The following is a 19,853-nucleotide window of genomic DNA, read 5'->3' on the forward strand; positions in this document are numbered from 1 at the left end:
AGCAAACTGAAACCCAGAAGCACTGGGCTTAAAGATGATGGATGTGGATATAGTGATCAATTAAATGTCTCTAGAAAGCACCAGGGCTGGTGTCCTCTTTTCAGAAACCAGATAGCGTATAGGCATGTACAAGGGCATCCCCTCATGTCTGGGCTGGCTCTCTTCTAGCACCCTCTGCCGACAGTTGCTCAAGCCCTGTAGTGATCTGCCTCTTCTTGTGACTCAGCCTCTCCAGCCAGATCCCACCCCTTTTACGGTAGTGAAGTCCAACAGATAATCCAATGTCCTTACAAAAGGTCTTCAGCCCCGATTCTGGCCTACTGTGCTCCTTAGAGCTGCTTATCTCAGGGCTGTCAAAAGTCCTTTTCCACCTATATCAGGGGCTTCATGCCATCTTCCCTGGTGGCTAGCAGGGGAACCCAGGTCCTCCCACTACAGTAGGTTCCAGTTCAAGGACCCTACAACCAGCAGCCAAAGTCTACCATGTCAGACTCTTTACTGCTGCCTCTCTGGACTTCTTCCTACCAAGTCTGCCAGCAGGTCTCTCTCACAACCTCTCTAAATTCACCCTCCTTTCAGGGCCAGATCTTCCCCCTGGAATCCGCCAGTAAATCTCATACCAAGTGTACAATTTAACCCGTCTTCACCTTTCATCCCTCCTAAGTTTCCCTTACACAGTCCCTCAGTTAACCACCTGCCAGAGCTCTCTTACTGGAAGTCCAGATCCTGCCTTTTATCAGAGCTCACCACACTGAAGCTTGTTCAGTCCTAGTGGCTGCACTGTCTCTCACCTGGCCTCTTGCTAAACTTCTCTACCCATAAGAGGGTTCCAGGGCCAACCTTCTTCCTAGACATCCTCCTCGACCCTCAGGGTCTTGCTACTCTCTTATACCTGAGGAGTGAATGCAAAATTATTTTCTCTCTCCCCGAAACCACCTTCTTTCTTTTTTCTATCTGCTTCCTGTTTTATGGTGCAGCAGCCTCAGTCTATGAGGCTATGACTGCCACTTACAGCAGTTTTTGCATAAGCAAAATCTATATCCTCTCACCCAGTCCTGTATCCTTAAAAAATCAAATAAATTCTTTTTTAATACTGCCCCACTTTCCCAGTACTAAGAATATATTTGTTCACCTTGGGTGCATCTCAGTTCTTCATAAAGAATTTTTCTATGTAACTGTCCCTGCATTGCCACAGCAGATGCTTAACTGTTTTTTGGACTTTGCAGGTGTCCATAACCTATTTTTGTGCTTGTTTAGTAAATATAAATTACCATTCAGATCACAGTGACTTGTTAGCCCTCTAAATGTATAGTTACTTCACTTCTTCTATCATAGCTATTAAGTATACCATTATCCTCAAGTTTAGGACATATTTCATAGGACCTTTGTCCTTTTTTTCCCTCTTTGGTCCATAATTCTTGACATTCCCTCTGAAGTTCTCTCTTAACCAAACTTTTGAAGTCCTGTATACTCAGAGGGCTCTTTATGACAATCTCCTCATTTTAAGGCATTTTTCACTGCTTTATCTGCCATTTTGTTGCCCAGTATCCCAGCAAGCACTGCAATCCACACTATTATGATAGGTATACCCAATTGTACTCTCTTTAGTTAAGAATAATTGATTGAACCAGTCCTGCTTTCCGAGGCTTCCTTTCTAATCACCCTTATACTTGATATACCTGTCATAATGGCCACAAAATTGGATAGTCTCATAGGTCTCTTTATTTCAGATTCAGGGATACAAAAGGCCCTTCCCAAACTGTATTCTTATCTCTAGAGCAGTCAGTATAGGTTTGGCAATGATGACCCCATTTGCCATGTATAAACTCTTAAATTATAGCTGTTTTATTTGATGGTTCTGCTCTTACCTTTGTATCATATAATTTCAAATCCACAACTGGGGAGAAAACCATCCTGCTATAGTTTGATTTCCCATGACTAAGGGTTTTAATTTCTTCCAGACCTTCCTTTTAACCCACCTTTTGACCCTGTTCGCAGGTGGGAGTTTGTGTCTACTGTGACAGACCCAGACCAGTGGGGTACAGGAGTTTGGTAGAGGGCAAATATACTGGTCACTGGATGAGTAGTTTTCTGTTCCCTGAGTGACCAGAGCAGGGGCTGCACCAGAGTAATCAGGAACCTGCTAGAACCAGTTAAGGCAGGCAGGCTAATTAGGACACCTGGAACCAATTAAGAAGAAGCTACTAGAATCAATTAAGGCAGGCTAATCAGGGCACCTGGGTTTTAAAAGGAGCTCACTTCAGTTTGTGGGTGGGAGTGTGAGGAGCTGGGAGCAAGAGGGTGCGCTGCTGGAGGACTGAGGAGCACAAGCGTTATCAGACACCAGGAGGAAGGTCCTGTGGTGAGAAGAAGGTGTTTGGAGGAGGCCATGGGGAAGTAGCCCAGGGAGTTGTAGCTGTCATGCAGCAGTTACAGGAGGCACTATAGACAGCTGCAGTCCACAGGGCCCTGGGCTGGAACCCGGAGTAGAGGGTGCCCCCCCCCAAACCTCCCAATTGACCTGGACTGTGGGTTCTTCCAGAGGGGAAGGTCTCTGGGCTGTTCCCCAACCCACATGGTGAATCTCTGAGGCAGGAAAATCCGCCAATAAGCGCAGGACCCACCAAGATAGAGGAGGAACTTTGTCACCTCATATATTTGTTTAGTACTCTTATCTTTGCTATTTCCATTAACCTTAGCTCAAAAGATTAAATCTAACAATTTCTACCTTAAATTTCTAGGCATTTCTCAGGTTGCTACCTGCAGCACACATGAGAGTCCAGAGTCGTAATACTCGCACAACATGTGAGTCACAGAGCTTGGGCTTGGATCAGCTCTGATGAAATTTTTTTTTTTTTTTAGTGTTGATTTTAGAAGTTGAATTAAAGTCTTGGTATTCATAATCTATAACTGGTGTTATTAATGCCCTTTACAGCATCAACAGTTCTTATCTGTACCCTAGTTGTTCCCAGCAATACTTTTAAGCAAATTCATCCTATCTTTACAGTTAATTCTGATTTTTATCTATAACCCTTCCAAGTTAGTTTATTGAACATAACTCCTAAGAATGTTAAAATTTTGAAGTGATTTTTTTTTCTTCTGTATATAGAGAGGTTCTGTTCTTCCCCAGTCTTACTTTTTGGTGAAGATCATTCCCGTTGTTTGGGGAAGTGAGAACCTAAATCCCCAAGTATCTCCCCATTCTGAAATTCCCAAGTGCCTCATTGGTTCTCTCCACAGCTATTTTAAGTCTTCTATATTTGGCCCATATATCACAGTAATCTGCAAATAGACTAATATCTATTCCCTCCTGTATACTCTCTGGGAGATCATTAATAATAATAATGTTAAACAGGGTTGGCCTGATAACACTCCCCTCTGAAATGCAATTAGTACATTTATAAATATTCGACAAACCTGCCCCCACCTGACTTGTATGGTTCTACCACTTAAGCAGTCTCTTATCCACCAAAACATTCTTCCTCTTTCTCCAACTGTGGCGACTTTATACATAAAGCTTCCTTCTGTAGCATGTCGTATGTTTTTCAGTGTCCAAAAAGACAGCTATCAAAATCTGTTTTGTATTTGTTTCTGATCTTACAATATGATCAACTATGCATCTTCCATTCCTGAAACCACTTTGTACACAGTTTATAATTTCATTTTTTCCAAGTATGCTACTAATCTCCCATTTATCAGTCTTTTCATAATGTTGCCCACACCGGATGTGAGAGAGCTATATGCATCACGTCTTTGTATAGTTTGCCACAAAAGCTTATGCCCAAATAAATCTGTTAGTCTTTCAGGTGCCACCGGACTCCTCATTGTTTTTGTGGATACAGACTAACACGGCTACCCCCTCTGATTTTTTTTAACTTGTTTATGTCTCCGAAACTTTGGAATCTTTGTTCATTTTCTCACAATACTCTTGCCAACTCTCTTCGCATTTTTAATCATTCTTTCCGCCATTGCTTTACATCTTTTATAGTTCATTAAGTCCTTGCTATTCATTGTATTGTTTGCTTGTCTATATATTTGTTTGCTTGTTTGTATATACTTCTTTAATTGCTGCTAGACAATCTTCATTCTACTAGGGAACTGGATTTCTGAGTTTGTGGCAGTTTGATGTTTTACATATAGCTAGGTGGGCTGCTGTTATAACTCCCTTTATTGTATTATCATGAAATTCCTCTAGATTATCACTGATACAATTGGATATTAGATATTCAGCATACTTACTGTTAGAGTCCCCAGTTTGCCTTTCTAAGGCTCTAGGTAGGAATTTCTTAAGTGTTTTCAACATTACCGTGGCCTCGCTATAGATTTCCCAGCTGCATTTACATTCTATATTGCATTTTGCTATTCTCAGATCTAAACATTAAAAGGTTCTATTCACAGAATTAAACCTAGTAGGTGCTCTGGTATTGCTCAATACTGGGTTGTGCAGTTCAAAGAACTGTTCCAGGCATTTGTCGCTATAATCAGTTTTCCTGCTTCCGCACAATTCATTATGGCTATTAAAATCTCCACAAATAATATCCAGGCCTTTGATACCCTTAACTAACTCCTTCCAATTCTAGATTGTCTAGTTGTTGCTTTTTTTTTAGATGGGTTATAAACCTTATTGATTTGTGTAAGGGAGTGCTATCCTGTAGAGGAATCTCAACAGCATTGTACTCAAAACTTTTATGTTCTGTACATCTGTCAGTGGTTCCCAAACTGGGGTTCGCAACCCCCTGGGGGTTTGCAGAACGTTACAGGGGGTTTGCCAGAAAAATTTCTCTAATGGCAGCCAGAGAACCCCGGGCATTGGAGGCAGCAGGTGGGACCCGGTTGCAGGGCAGATAGCCCGAGCCCCAGGGAGAGCGGGGTTGGGCAGTTTTGGGCTGGCAGCCCAAGCACTGCCCCCATCAGTGGGGGAGCCGGCAGCCCAAAAAAGCTACTGACGGGAAGCTGTTCTAGACTTGATTTTAACAAATAGGGAGGAACTCGTTGAGAATTTGAAAGTAGAAGGCAGCTTGGGTGAAAGTGATGATGAAATCATAGAGTTTGCAATTCTAAGGAAGGATAGAAGGGAGTACAGCAAAATAGAGACAATGGATTTCAGAAGGCAGATTTTGGTAAGCTCAGAGAGCTGATAGGTAAGGTCCCATGGGAATCAAGACTGAGGAGAGTTGGCAGTTTTTCAAAGGGACACTATTAAGGGCCCAAAAGCAAGCTATTTCACTGGGTAGGAAAGATAGAAAATGTGGCAAAAGACCACCTTAGCTTAATCACAAGATCTTGCATGATCTAAAAAATAAGAGTCCTATAAAAAATGGAAACTAGGACAGATTACAAAGGATGAATATAGGCAAATAACACAGGAATGCAGGGGCAAGATTAGAAAGGCAAAGGCACAAAATGAGCTTAAACTAGCTACGGGAATAAAGGGAAACAAGAAGACTTTTTATCAATACATTAGAAGCAAGAGGAAGACCAAGGACAGGGTAGGCCCACTGCTCAGTGAGGAGGGAGAAACAGTAACAGGAAACTTGGAAATGGCAGAGATGCTTAATGACTTCTTTGTTTCAGTCTTCACCGAGAAGTCTGAAGGAATGCCTAACATAATGAATGCTAATGGGAAGGGGGTAGGTTTAGAAGATAAAATAAAAAAAGAACAAGTTAAAAATCACTTAGAAAAGTTAGATGCCTGCAAGTCACCAGGGCCTGATGAAATACATCCTAGAATACTCAAGGAGCTAATAGAGGAGGTATCTGAGCCTCTAGCTATTATCTTTGGAAAATCATGGAGAGATGCCAGAAGTCTGGAAAAGGGCAAATATAGTGCCCATCCATAAAAAGGGAAATAAAAACAACCCAGGAAACTACAGACCAGTTAGTTTAACTTCTGTGCCAGGGAAAATAATGGAGCAAGTAATTAAGGAAATCATCTGCAAACACTGGTAAGATGATAGGGAATAGCCAGCATGGATTTGTAAAGAACAAATCATGTCAAACCAATTTGATAGCTTTCTTTGATAGGATAACAAGCCTTGTGGATAAGGGAGAAGCTGTGGATGTGGTATACCTAGACGTTAGTAAGGCATTTGATACGGTTTCGCATGATATTCTTATCAATAAACTAGGCAAATACAATTTAGATGGGGCTACTATAAGGTGGGTGCATAACTGGCTGGATAACCGTACTCAGAGTTGTTGTTAATGGTTCCCAATCCTGCTGGAAAGGCATAACAAGTGGGGTTCCGCAGGGGTCTGTTTTGGGACCGGCTCTGTTCAATATCTTCATCAACGACTTAGATATTGACATAGAAAGTATACGCTTATTAAGTTTGCAGATGATGCCAAACTGGGAGGGATTGCAACTGCTTTGGAGGACAGGGTCATAATTCAAAATGATCTGGACAAATTGGAGAAATGGTCTGAGGTAAACAGGATGAAGTTTAACAAAGACAAATGCAAAGTGCTCCACTTAGGAAGGAAAAATCAGTTTCACACATACAGAATGGGAGGAGACTGTCGAGGAAGGAGTACAGCAGAAAGGGATCTAGGGGTTATAGTGGACCACAAGCTAAATATGAGTCGTCAGTGTGATGCTGCTGCAAAAAAAAGCAAACATGATTCTGGGATGCATTAACAGGGGTGTTGTGAGCGAGACACGAGAAGTCATTCTTCCGCTCTACTCTGCACTGGTTAGGCCTCAGCTGGAGTATTGTGTCCAGTTCTGGGCACCACATTTCAAGAAAGATGTGAAGAAATTGGAGAGGGTCCGGAGAAGAGCAACAAGAATGAATTAAAGGTCTTGAGAACATGACCTATGAAGGAAGGCTGAAAGAATTGGGTTTGTTTAGTTGGAAAAGAGAAGACTGAGAGGGGACATGATAGCAGTTTTCAGGTATCTAAAAGGATGTCAGGAGGAGGAGGGAGGAAACTTGTTCACCTTAGCCTCTAAGGATAGAACAAGAAGCAATGGGCTTAAACTGCAGCAAGGGAGGTCTAGGTTGGACATTAGGAAAAAGTTCCTAACTGTCAGGATGGTTAAACACTGGAATAAATTGCCTAGGGAGGTTGTGGAATCTCCACCTCTGGAGATATTTAAGAGTAGGTTAGATGAATGTCTATCAGGGATGGTCTAGACAGTATTTGGTCCTGCCATGAGGGCAGGGGACTGGACTCAATGACCTCTCGAGGCCCCTTCAAGTCCTAGAATCTATGAACCCTAGCGCGCCGGCGGGGCTGGCAGCCCGAGCCCCAGGGAGAGCAGGGCTGGGCAGTTGGGGCTGGCAGCCCGAGTCCTGGCAGTTAGCGGGGGAGCCGGCAGCCCGAACCCCAGCGCTCTGCACGGGGCCGGCAGCCCAGACCCTGAGCCTGAGCCCTGTAGTGGGCAGGGTGGCAGCTGAGACCCCAGGCACGCATGTGGCCGCTCAGATCCCTGTCCTTGTCAGATGGGAAGTTGTTATGGAGGGCAGAGGGAGCAGGGGCCACGCTGTACGTGGTAGGTGGTCCAAGCTAATTTGTCCCTTGCAGGACACCCTCCTAGGGACAGACCTCGTGGCGGAAGAAAAGCTGTTTGCAAGCAAAACCAGCCGGAAGCACGTTGTAGCCCGTGTAGCAGTGTTAAGGTGCCTCAGTAATTGTCATTCTCTCTGGAGTGCTGTTTTGCTTCAGTGAGACGTGAGTGAATCTTCTCATTTTCTAGTTTGTTGGTTGTTAGCAGTCTCTCTGTGCTGTCTTTATTAGCACTTTTGTACACAAGTTCAATGGATAAGTGGCTGAAAAAGGAAAGTGTAAAGACGCAAGAATCAGCTAGTGTTTCCTCAAGTCCACACGGTGGAAAATCTAAGTTTAATGATTATGATGGTCCTGGAAAGTCACTTACAAAGAAAATATGACTATGATTATATAGAATATGGCTTTACATGCATTGGTGATCAAGAATGTCCACAACCACTGTGTGTGATTTGTGATGATGTTCTAGCAAACAACAGCCTCAAACTGTCTCTACTTCGACGCCATTTAGAAACTAGGCATCCTGCACACATCAACAAGCCGGTTGATTTTTTTTCAAGCGAAAATTAGCTGAGGAAAAGTGACATTACCAGTTTTATATCCAAAGCAAGTACTGATAAATGAAAATGCACTTGAAGCATCATACCATGTGAGCTACCGAGTAGCAAAAGCATCAGAAGCCCATACCATAGCAGAGAGCTTGATTGGTCCATGTATAAAAGAAGTAGTTCATTGCATGCTTGGAGAAAAGGCTGCAAAAAAGGATTAACGTGGTACCTTTATCCAATAATACATTGTCACGAAGAATTAATGACATGTCAAATAATGTAGAGATCACAATTGTACAAAGAGTGAAATATAGTCCATATTATGCAATACAGTTGGATGAAGCAACTGATGTAGCTAATCTAGCTATTTTGCTACTGTTTGTATGTTATGTGAATGAAGGTCTGGTTGAAGAAGACTTGTTGTTTTGCTAACCATTGGAAGAACGTACAACTGGAGGAAGATATCTTCAATCTGACTAATGCGTATTTGCAAGAAAAGGAAATAGATTGATGTCGTTGCCTAGGCATTTGCACTGATGGGGCCACTTCAGTGACGGGGAAGTATACTGGATTTGTAGCTTGAACAAAAAAGGTTGTATCAAAAGTCTCTTGGACTCATTGCAGCATCCATAGACAAGCCCTCGCAATAAAACGCATGCCTGAGGGACTGAAGGAAGTGCTGAACAATGCAGTGAAAATGGTGAATTTCATAAAATCATAGCCAACAAATTCCAGAATATTTCACGTACTTTGTGAAGAAATGGGTAGTATACACAATTGTCTGTTGACCCATACTGAAGTTAGATGGCTCTCACAGGGCAAAATCCTTGTGCGCTTGTTTGAGTTTACAACGGAAATCCTAGGTTTTTTTTCAACAGCCACCCTTTCCACCTTGCCAGCTGTATGGAAAATAAAGTCTGGCTCCAGAGCCTTGCTTATTTAGCCGGAAATTTTCTCAAGAATTAATTACCTAAATTTATCTCTTCAAGGTCTCAATATAACAGTTTTCAATGTGCAAGAGCAAGTTGAATCCATGATAAAGAAGTTGCAGTTCTGGGAAAGTTGTTTGGAAAACAATCAAACTAAGTGTTTCAGTAATCTTCACGACTTCCTGGCAGAACACAAACTTCAGTTGGATCAGTGCACTAAAACCAATATAATTGCACACCTAAAAGGACTTTGCACAACTTTCAGGGAATACTTTCCAGCTGTGTCAGGCGATAATGACTGGATTTGCAACCCTTTTGATGATACCACTTTCTCAACAAAGATATTGAACGCTGGGGAAAAAGGGAGATTGAGATCTCCCATGATTACGAACTGAAAAGGAGTTTCAGAAATCTGTCATTGATCAACTTTTGGAGCTTAAGAAACAAGTACCCCTTTCTGGCAGAAAGAGCTGCTGCAGTTTTGTTACCATTTTCATACATACCAACAACATACTTATGCAAGAAAGCGTTTTCCTCGTATGCACATCTGAAAACCAAATACAGAAACAGATTTGATGCCGAACCAGATCTGAGACTTTATCTTTCTCCAGTGATTCTGGACTTCCAAGAGCTATGCAGAGCAAAGCAAGCGCATCCATCACACTGAGGAAATTTAAACTTAAATCCCTGGAAATATTCATTGTTAGGAGGGGGTTCATGAGATTTCATAATTTAGTGAAAGGGGTTCACGGGCTGTTAAAGTTTGGGAACCACTGATCTCTGTCAATGTAACTAAGGGTACATCTACATTACAGGGGGGAGTGGATTTAAGATACGCCGAATTCAGCTACGCTATTCACGTAGCTGAATTTGCGTATCGCAGCTGACTTACCCCGTTGTGAGGACGGCGGCAAAATCGACTTCTGCTGCTTTCTGTCGGCGGCGCTTACTACCACCTCCGCTGGTGGAGTAAGAGCGCCGATTCGGGGATCAATTGTCGCGTCCCAATGGGACGCGATAAATCGATCCCCGAGAGGTCGATTTCTACCGGCCGATTCAGGCGGGTAGTATAGACCTAGCCTAAGACATTCCTTTAGAGCAGGAAGTGTCTTTATATTTGTAGTTATTTCTCTGTCATCTCGGATTACATCATATCCTGGAATTCTAAATTATAAGTTCTCACTAACCATGTTTCTTGTACATGTATCACATCAAGAGTTTTCTCCCCCCCCCCTTTATTACCTGACCATGTGTTGTTAAACTATGTTCCAGACAAAAAAACAAACAAAAAAGCCATTAGAAACATTGCTTAAACTGCTACCTTCATTTAAAATTGCATCAGTGTGGTCTATTGAGAGATGGCCCATATGTAAATACTTTTCTACTGCTTTTGTTGTTCTTTCAATCTTCTTCCCTGTCTGCAAAGTGCAATTATTCACTTCTGTCATAAATGCTATAAATTTCTCATTGACTACAAGGAGTACATCTTCATCTGTCCCCCTTATATTATCTTTCTGTCCTGGTGTAACGTGGTGGTGTACAAATAGCTCTCTTCCCTCACTGGCATTTTCCTCCTTCTCCACATTCGACGCTGAATGTGTTTTAGTAGCTTCTACATAGAATATTTTATTTTTCTGCTCCAGACTTCCTGCATTTATAATCACCACCCAGTTCCTTCCCCATCTGGGCTTCATCTTTAATTAAGCCTAACCTACTTTTCAAGTACAACCAGGTGGGTTGAGTAGCCTCTCAGGCTCACATTAACCCTTTCAGAGACAGGATGGGATATATATTCCATCACAGGCCAGTAGCCATGTGTAAGTTTCCCCAGACTCCTACTTAGCATGCCTCAATGCTGTGCGAAAAGAGGCCATGTGTCAGGACAAGAGAGTATTTCATCTCCATGCCCCATCTCGGAGACTTCCAGTTCCATTGATGATGAGGTGAAGACCTAACCACTAAAAACTGAGCTTTGAACACCCATCATATAGGTAACAACTGTTGGCTACTGCCAACAGAGATTCTAAATACAATATAAAGGTAAAAGACTACTCATTAGGCACCAGTCCCCAGATGCTTTGGGGGAGGGGGAAAGAGAGAGAGAATGATGCAAAGGAACTGTAGTTCCCTGGTTTGGGGGAAAGCTAACAATAAGAAGCTTTAATTTACTTAATTCACACATGGTAAACCTGGGATTTGTTTTTAAAACCCACAATCTAAAACATTATACTTGTAGTTTGAACTGGGGCAATTACATTTTTGCAGTAATATGATAATGATGAAAACCAAGCCTCATTAATAGTAAACATAACAGCATGCAATTTTCACTGCCTAGATAAGAAGGTGATAGGTACCCTTATCAATACATAGATGAGAAATTCATGCTGATTAGCTGGAAAGTAGTTCTCTGAAGCAGTGAAGTCATAAAAGCAGATTGTGCCACCACAAATGCAGTTGTTTCTGTTAACAAAATCATGCTTATTTGTACTGTGTCTAAAGCACTTGGTTAAGTTTGAACGGCTTTAGACCACAGTTTTATCTTTACCTTTTTCCTACATAATTTTACCATGTTAATCTGTTTGACTATGTATTTGGGAAGGAAAATAATCCTTTAGCAAGATTCTTTCATAGAAAAATGTGTAAAGGTTTATTATTAGCCACACCTATTGTGTATTATTACTGTGTAATTTAATAACCACTACATCTTTAGCCACTGCTATGACCTGTACTTTTTGTGAAATTAGATCAGCTAATAGTATGGTAGCAAACTACATGTTCCCTTGTGAAATAACCACAATAAAAATAACACATCATATGCTGTTTTTAAATTCTCTACATCTATATGCTATCTACAGTAAGCAAGCCATGATGCTGAAGTGGCTTATACAAAATGGTAGGGTTGCCAATAGTATTTAGTATCCTTGGCACTTTAACCCACATCTCAATAGGAGTTACAGATGAGTGGCATCTATGAGTGGACAATTACAGGCAAAGAGTAGATATTCTTATGTACACAATGTAATCTTGGAGCACTGATATACTTCATTGCTTGTAGGAGAGTATGGAATATTCCTGGCCATTATTAGCTGCTTGTGCAATTTCAAAGGAGTTTAAGATGAGTCTGTTAAACTGTTGTACGAACATAAGGAATATAATTTTTTAACTTTTAATCAGAAAAGGAGCCCTGGTGCATTTGAATGTCATTTAAAAACCCATAGGATAAAGGCAAAAATCTTAAAGTGACAATGTGAGTATAGGGCCAGATCGTCCTTTGCCCTTGTGGAAGAAAACAGTAGCAGCCCTGCTGCATGCACCTCACTTCCTTCGCAGCATGGGGCACAGGGTCACTTGCAAGTTTAAATTAGTATGAATTCTCTGTAACTTGAAACCTTTAAACCATAATTTGGAGGCTTCAGAAACTCAGCCAGAGGTCTATTACAGAAGGGGATGGGTGAGGTTCTGTGCCCTGCAATGTGCAGGAGGTCAATCACTAGAGGATCACGATGGTCTCTTCTGATTTTAAAATCTGAGTCTAACCCTGTAGAAGCCCTTCTGTGGAAGCTCTATGGAGCTCTGCAGATGTAGGAGGAGCTTTGCTAGACTCAGCCATACCCCACCACCACCTCGACTGTACTTCATGTCAGGATTTTTAATTAAGAAACAATTTTGTGGAGCAGTTAGGGCTAGATTGTGACTTAGGCATGTTGCCTATGCATGGGAGTAGAGAGGAATAACAACTCAGCCCTACATCACATGCCAAGGTTACATTTTGATCAGAGCTGCCAGCTTAGAGAGGCTTTCCCAACTTTCCAGCCCTTGGCCTTGGGGTGAAGAACCCTTCTACACTGGAGAGGTAGGTATTTATACCAGAATCACCACAACACTCAGCTCGTAGTGTAGACTTAGCCTAACGGTGTGATTCCCCTGCTCATTGCCCTCTCAGCTTGCATGAGTATAAACAGCAGTGTAGCCACAGAACCAGTGGAGGGCATCACTTAGCTAAACTGAGTACATTCCTATCGGTTTCAGGTGAGCTTGTAATCGAATCACACCCATAGCTTGTGGTGTAGATGTAGCCACAAATACAGATTAATAACATTATCGGCCAATATAGTGGCATGGGTAGAATCGTAGTGTCATTAAAAGGAGCAGAAAATGGCTGACACATGGTGAACTTCTCACTGCAATTGTACACCTAAAACACAATGCAATAACTTGCTTAATGCACAACTGGAAGGTGGTCAGATACTATGGTATTCAGAACAGTATAGGGATCTCCAGAGAACACAGGTCATTTTAAATGCCTGCAATGTAATGAATATCTGTCATGTGTAATTCATTCTCCCTCATTCCTCTCCTAGTGGAGGAAATGTATGTGCAGTGAAGTGTTTTGTAGGGTTTTTAAAATATGCTGTGTGTTTATATTACAGAAGGCAAGGTCGAAGAAGTGTAGCTTGCATTTGGAATGGAAGAGGGTGAGGCTTGGATGGTCCTTAGACTGAGGAACAAACTCCACACTATTCAAGATTGACCCTGGAGAAAGCTCTTTCTCCTACACAGACAAGGTTCACACTTGTGGTTGGAAGCTCCATTGTGCTGATGAATACAGTTGTCGTCCAGTTCTCATCCTGGAGCTTTAGGCAATTAGGCTCAACTTAGGCAATTTTTAGTAGCCAAACATTTCCAGTTTCCTTCCAACCCCAGTCCCTTCCTCACGCTCTCTGCTGCATCTCCCAGCATCCATCCTTGTGGCCAGTGTGCTGATCCAGGCTTTCTCCATTGGAGCTGGATTGCCCCACCAAGCTGGTTGTAACTGGGCACCCAGACTGCTTCCTGGGCTGGTCTCCCAGCTTACACGTCATGCTTGTGTGGGTATGTTGACACGGCGCATTAACCCCAGACTTTGGCTCTGTTTTGAGCCCCCATACAAATCAGTGTGACTTGGAGCAGCAAGCACTCAGGACCCGGGTCCTAGGACCCTGCTGGGGAAGGGGGTGAGTCAGTGTCTAATCTCATTGTGACTCAGGTCAAAGCCCTGTCATTTTACAGTGCAAATGCAGCTCAGACCACAGACCTCAGTCAGAAGGTCTGTCTAATGCAGTATGGACATGTAAGAAGGCTGGGACACCAAGGTCCAGCAATGATAAGTTTACAATGCAGCATGGACACTCAAGCATGGGCTTGGAAACACTTGAGTCCACAAGCCTGGGTCCACAATGCAGTGTAGACCTACCCTATGTGGCTTCTTGAACTACCAGCAGCACTACCACATGCACCTCCCTACAGCCCAGGCCCTGGGGCTTTCTTTAAGCCAGCCAATTGGTCTGGATCTGACCAGGTGTCCTATAACTAATCACCTATCTCCACTAGAACAGAGCTACACTCCTCTCTGAAGCAACAGTCCCCTCTTCTAATGGGAAGGGGCTGACAGCAGGAAGTCAGGAGTAGAGCTTCCTGTTAGCTCTCTAGCAAATGAGGGCTCTGGGGATGGAGAGGCCAACACCTGCACTCTTCCTGCCCCCTAATCATGGAGCATTTGTGGGGATGCAGGCCGATTCATCTGACAGCAGTGCTGCTGGCAATGTGGAGTGTGGGCTCAGCAGAGGGCTGCCTGCTTATTGAGTCTGGACATACAACTGCATGGTCTGCTCACATCTCCCCCTTAACTTCCAGAGGTACACCATCCTTTGTTCAGGGCTGTGCCTGTAGACACAATCTGGTCTTTGATGATTAAGGGTCTTCATAGTCACAGGTTTCCTGCCCAAAAGAGGTTCCATTCTAAATAAACAATGTAGAAATAAAAGATCATAGGTGGTAACAAAAAAGCAGCGCAAAAGACCAATGAGATAGTGTGTTTTGTTCTGTCCATCAGTAATTTTTCCAACGTGTTGAGTTGGGGGTTTGATTTTTTTAGTTACTCATAAGTTAACTCTTCTTTGGGGGGGAAGTAAAAGAGATCATGGGTGTGAATTTCAGTCTCCCGGATGTGATTTCCAAATGACGTTGAAATAAATCTTGGCACAAGCTCAATGGCACTGGCTATTTTGCTTGCTTCTCCCCTGATATTCTGCTATAGTAAATACTTGCTGTCGGTGAAATTTCAAATCTTGGTTACACCAGGATAAATCAACAGTACTGCCACTGAAGTCTAATAGTCACACCAATGGAAATAAAATCAGACTTGGCCCGCATGCTCAAGGTCAGGCTCTTCTGAAGAATTGGTCTACCCCATGCCCTGTGAGATATAAGATAGGTAGGTAGGAAAGTGTGCTGTAAAAAAGACTGCTAAATTAAGCCCACTCTACCCACAGATATGTGGAAAACAGCAAATTGTGTAATCACAAGCATTGTCACAGAGACCCAGAAGAGTGGCTAACACACTAGGAAATGAGTAAATCCATAAAAGGGAAGGGAAATAGATGGCAGTGGACCTCACAAAGAAAGCAGGATCAAGGATATATGGATGAGCAAAGAGGCAGGCTCCATCAGCCTGGCACCAAGATTGTGATGTATTAGGGCATGCTCAGGGTATGTCTACCTTGCCAGTGAAGGTGTGACTACAGCTCAGATAGGTCTACTGTGTAAACTTTAATATAGATAGCCTGCATAACAATAGTAGTTAGATGTGGTGACACAGGCTAGCAAACTGAGTATGTTCCCGGGCTCCCTTGTGGACTTGTACCTGGGAGCTTCGCTTGTGCTAAAGCTCAGCCTGCCATGTCTAGGCTACTTTTGTTACCTGTGCTAGCTAAACTAAAGCTAGTGTGGGTACGTCCACCCCTGCTACAGTCACATCTTTGTGTGTAATACAGACATATCCTCACAGCAGGCAAAGTCCTGCCCTCACAGTGTGCATAACAGTGTAGACATGCAAAGTAAGGGGGAGGAGAATCTCATTTTCCCTCCCCCTGCACTCAGTAGTCTCATCCACCAGCCTCCCGGGGACATGCAAACACCCAGCACTTGTGTAAATTAGCTTGCTAGAGCTAGTGCTGGCCTTGAGTTACTTTTCACTGGTTTCACAGGGTAATATTCCTGCCCTTTGCCAATCAAAATTCTCCCTGTTTTCAGGGCTTCTGGGTTTCTAGCAGTCCCTGAGTAGTTACTTTTCTGCTGAGAACATTATAAATGGTCTAATGTATCAGGCTGCATGCTAGCTCCTGAGCGTTATACTTTTGTCCCTTTTTTGCTAATGCTTTACTACAACTTAAACTATGTAATGCATGGTAGCATGTAGCTCATTAAAAATGTGTCTGTGCCAGACATGGCCATGTTCTGTTATGTCTGCTTAGCAACATAACACCCTGTCTGCTTCACAACACAGATCACCATGAACACATCACCCCCGTGCAACCTCTCTGAATGTAGAGATCAATTAAAGGTCTCTGTCCTGTTCAAAGCCATTCATGGGATTGGCCCTAGTACCTAATCCTCCCCCCATGACCTACTACAACAGCTATGTTACACTGGAACCATTACATTGTTGACCACCAAGAGACTCTGCTGGGTGCAGGAGACAGAGCTTTTACAGGCACTGAACCCAGATTATGGGACTCATTCCTGAAGTGATCAGAATGTCTGAAGAACATGCATATGCGCACACACCAAGAGTTTTGGAATAATTACAATAAAAATCCTCATAAACCAAGCTGTTTTTTCTATAAATTGGGAAGGAAGAGAGTATGAAACCCCCTGATCCAGCATAGAGAGTTCCCCACATGGAAGAGAGGATTAGGTGTCATCCATACTGTGCCCCAAGGACCCCTTGGCAGAGAGCACATAGGGTGCATAGGGTTTTACAGGGATCCCCTGGCATAGATATCTGCATAACAGTTCATAGAAGGGTGGCATATGAGTGTCTACTAATAGATAGCCAATTGGTTGTCGTTGTAATTGAAAAATGCACATACAGATAATATTTAAGGAGTTATATCTCTATACTAAAAAATATGTTCTTAAGGTCTTGGGTTTAAGGCAGGTCACCAGGAAGTGACATACCTCAGAAATGTTCCTTTCCAGTAGGAGGGAACAGACCCCTATCTCCCTCTCTGGTCATTGCGTATTATATAACTCACAGTGTATGCCTGCTTGCATACTGAGCCACAGGCAAATAAGAAATCTACAAGAAAAGATATCTACAAGATTAAACAAACAGTCGGGGGGGGAGGGGTCCTGTTTATGAATAAAGACAAAGGATTGTTCTGGTATATCTTGGGGGTGCAAGAAAACACAAGGGAGGCAAGAGGACAGTGTGTCTGTCTCATGAAAGGAGAGTCACAGCCAAATCTGACTGTAAAGCACTGCAAGGTTTTCAGGTGAGCAATACTTTGTTAGACATAAGAGTAGCTTGTTAATTTAGTCTAAGATCTAGAATGCATGTTATGATTTTATTTTATATGTAACATTTGTTTCCAATTTTCTTCTTGCTACTACTTGAAGCTCTATGCTTTGTTAAATAAACATACTGGATTTCACAATAAACATATCTAAGTGCTGTGTGTGAAGCAATTGGTGATCTGAGGTGGAACTGGTAAGCTGGGTGTACAGTTACTTTGGAAACAATGAATCTGTGAATATTGCAGATGTCCACTGGACATGGGGCTGGACATTCCAGGGAGACGCTTGAAGGGCTCTATGCTACCAATCGCTAACCTATAGACCAGGGGTGACCAACCTATGGCTCCGGAGCCACATGCAGCTCTTCAGAAATTAATATGTGGCTCCTTGTATAGGCACCGACTCCAAGGCTGGAGCTGCAGGCGCTAACTTTCCAATGTGTCGGGGGGTGCTCACTGCTCAACCCCTGGCTCTGCCACTGACCCTGCCCCCACTCCACCCCTTCCCGCCCCCTCCCCTGAGCCTGCAGAGCCCTCGTTCCTCCCCCTCCTCCCCCCAGAGCCCTCTGTGTGCCATGAAACAGCTGATGGGGAGGGAAGGGGAGGTGCTGATTAGTGGGGCTGCTGGTGGGTGGGAGGCACTGAGAGAAGCGGGGGAGCTGATGTGGGGGGCTGCTGATGTATTACTATATTGGTAAATTCTGGTTCCTTCTCAGGCTAAGGTTGGCCACCCCTGTTATAGAGAGATGGGACAGTCTGCGAGGCCTAGCGAACAGTGTCTGTCTTGCCTCTGGCTGGTGGAGTTGGGGAGTTGACCATCCCCATCCCGGCAGGGACAGACAAGGCTTCCGCCTGCTAAGGGCAGGTGGTTGAAAGGTGCCTCACAATCTTGGGTACCGCCAGGAAACATTGCACATATGGATGGAGGAGGTGGGATTGGATAGATGAGAGCAAACTAGCAATGCACCATTTCCTTCCTTCCTGATGTCCTGCCTTGTAGAAGATGTTAATAACCACAACTCTACTGTTCCAAAAAAGCTGTGCAAGGGGTGTTCAGTACTAAACAACAAATCTGAAACCTCAAGTCCAAGTGCACAAAATGATCTACATTAACTAATCTTTACAACGCCTCTGTGAGGTAGCTCAATTTTATCATCACTATTTTACAGATGGGGAAACAGATGCAGGGAGATTAAATAACTTGCCTGAGACCCCACAGGACATCAGCGGCAGATTCAGAATTAGAATTCTGAGTTCCTGGCTTCCATAGTCCTAAATTCAGTTAACTAGATTACGCTGCTTCTATTGAAAATGCTCAGACAAGTAGCAATTGATGCATCAAAGGAAACAGTAACTCTTAAATTATCAACGAGTTGCACAGTGGTTTAGTTGCACAATTTCCATTATTTGTGTGTGCCTCATACTTTTTTAGTAATTACTGTATATTTATAATAAAACCCAATTATAGGCTGAGGCATATTACAGGCTTTTTTTAAAAAAATAGAAATAAAGAAGCCTAGTTATGATACAGGCTCTTGTCAGTTTGAGAGCAGCAAACATATTTCTTCAAAGCAACTTTTGCTACAGTTGGGTTACAAAGACTACATTTAGTCCTAAACCACAGTAACTCTCATCTCTTTCTTTGTTCAAATTAGAAGTTGGAGAAAGGGACAGTTCCTCTAGACCCAATTTTAAAATGTAAATGCCTTAATGAGGTCACTGAATTCCATATTTGGCTACTCAAATTGGCATTTGAACACCTGGAATAGGCAATTATGCATTTAAATGCTGAATTAAGTACAAGGAGGAAGATTTGGATGCATCCATATTTTAAAATGAGGCTCCCAGTATCCAAGATTACACAGAACCATTGCCAATGATTAGTGACAGATTATCATCATTTTTGTGCATTCTAGACATCCAGTTGAGGCTAAAGAAGGCCAGTCATTCCTACTTAAATGGAGTATGGAAAACATGTCAGGCGAAACATGGGAAGACTGTATTTTTGCTTTAAAAATAGGCTGAGGGTTTTTTTAACAATATTCCCCCCCCCCTGTTTGTTACTTGATGCAGTAGCACAATGTAGTTTGTCCGAGAGCCAAAAATGGAGACATGCTGAATCTGTGAATACCAAGGAAGTGGTTTCCTTAGCAATAACTGGCTTGTGAAAGTCAAAACTTCCTTTTCTCCTCATGTGACCTTTTTCAAAGCAATTCAGATAAGGGACAATAGAATTGAATTCCGAGCACCCATAGCAGGAATTGCTAAACAATGATTCTCCCAAGTACCCAAATTACTTCAGCTTTTTCTTAAGGGGAAATTACCTTTTATTTACAGATTTCCAGTTACTTTGTTTGCAAGTGTAATTTTCTTCTGAAATCAAAATAGCCTAAAGCATACAAATAAATGTGCAAGAAGCTACCAAGTAAGTCTCTTGCTGCTAAGCACCAAATACAAAACTTTTGTTAAACACAAAATTCAAAATCTTTCCTGTTGAGAAACAAGGATCATATAATGACAGGTTTCAGAGT

This window comes from Trachemys scripta, chromosome 3 (genome assembly GCF_013100865.1).
Source record: "Trachemys scripta elegans isolate TJP31775 chromosome 3, CAS_Tse_1.0, whole genome shotgun sequence".
In the NCBI taxonomy this organism is placed as follows: domain Eukaryota; kingdom Metazoa; phylum Chordata; order Testudines; family Emydidae; genus Trachemys; species Trachemys scripta.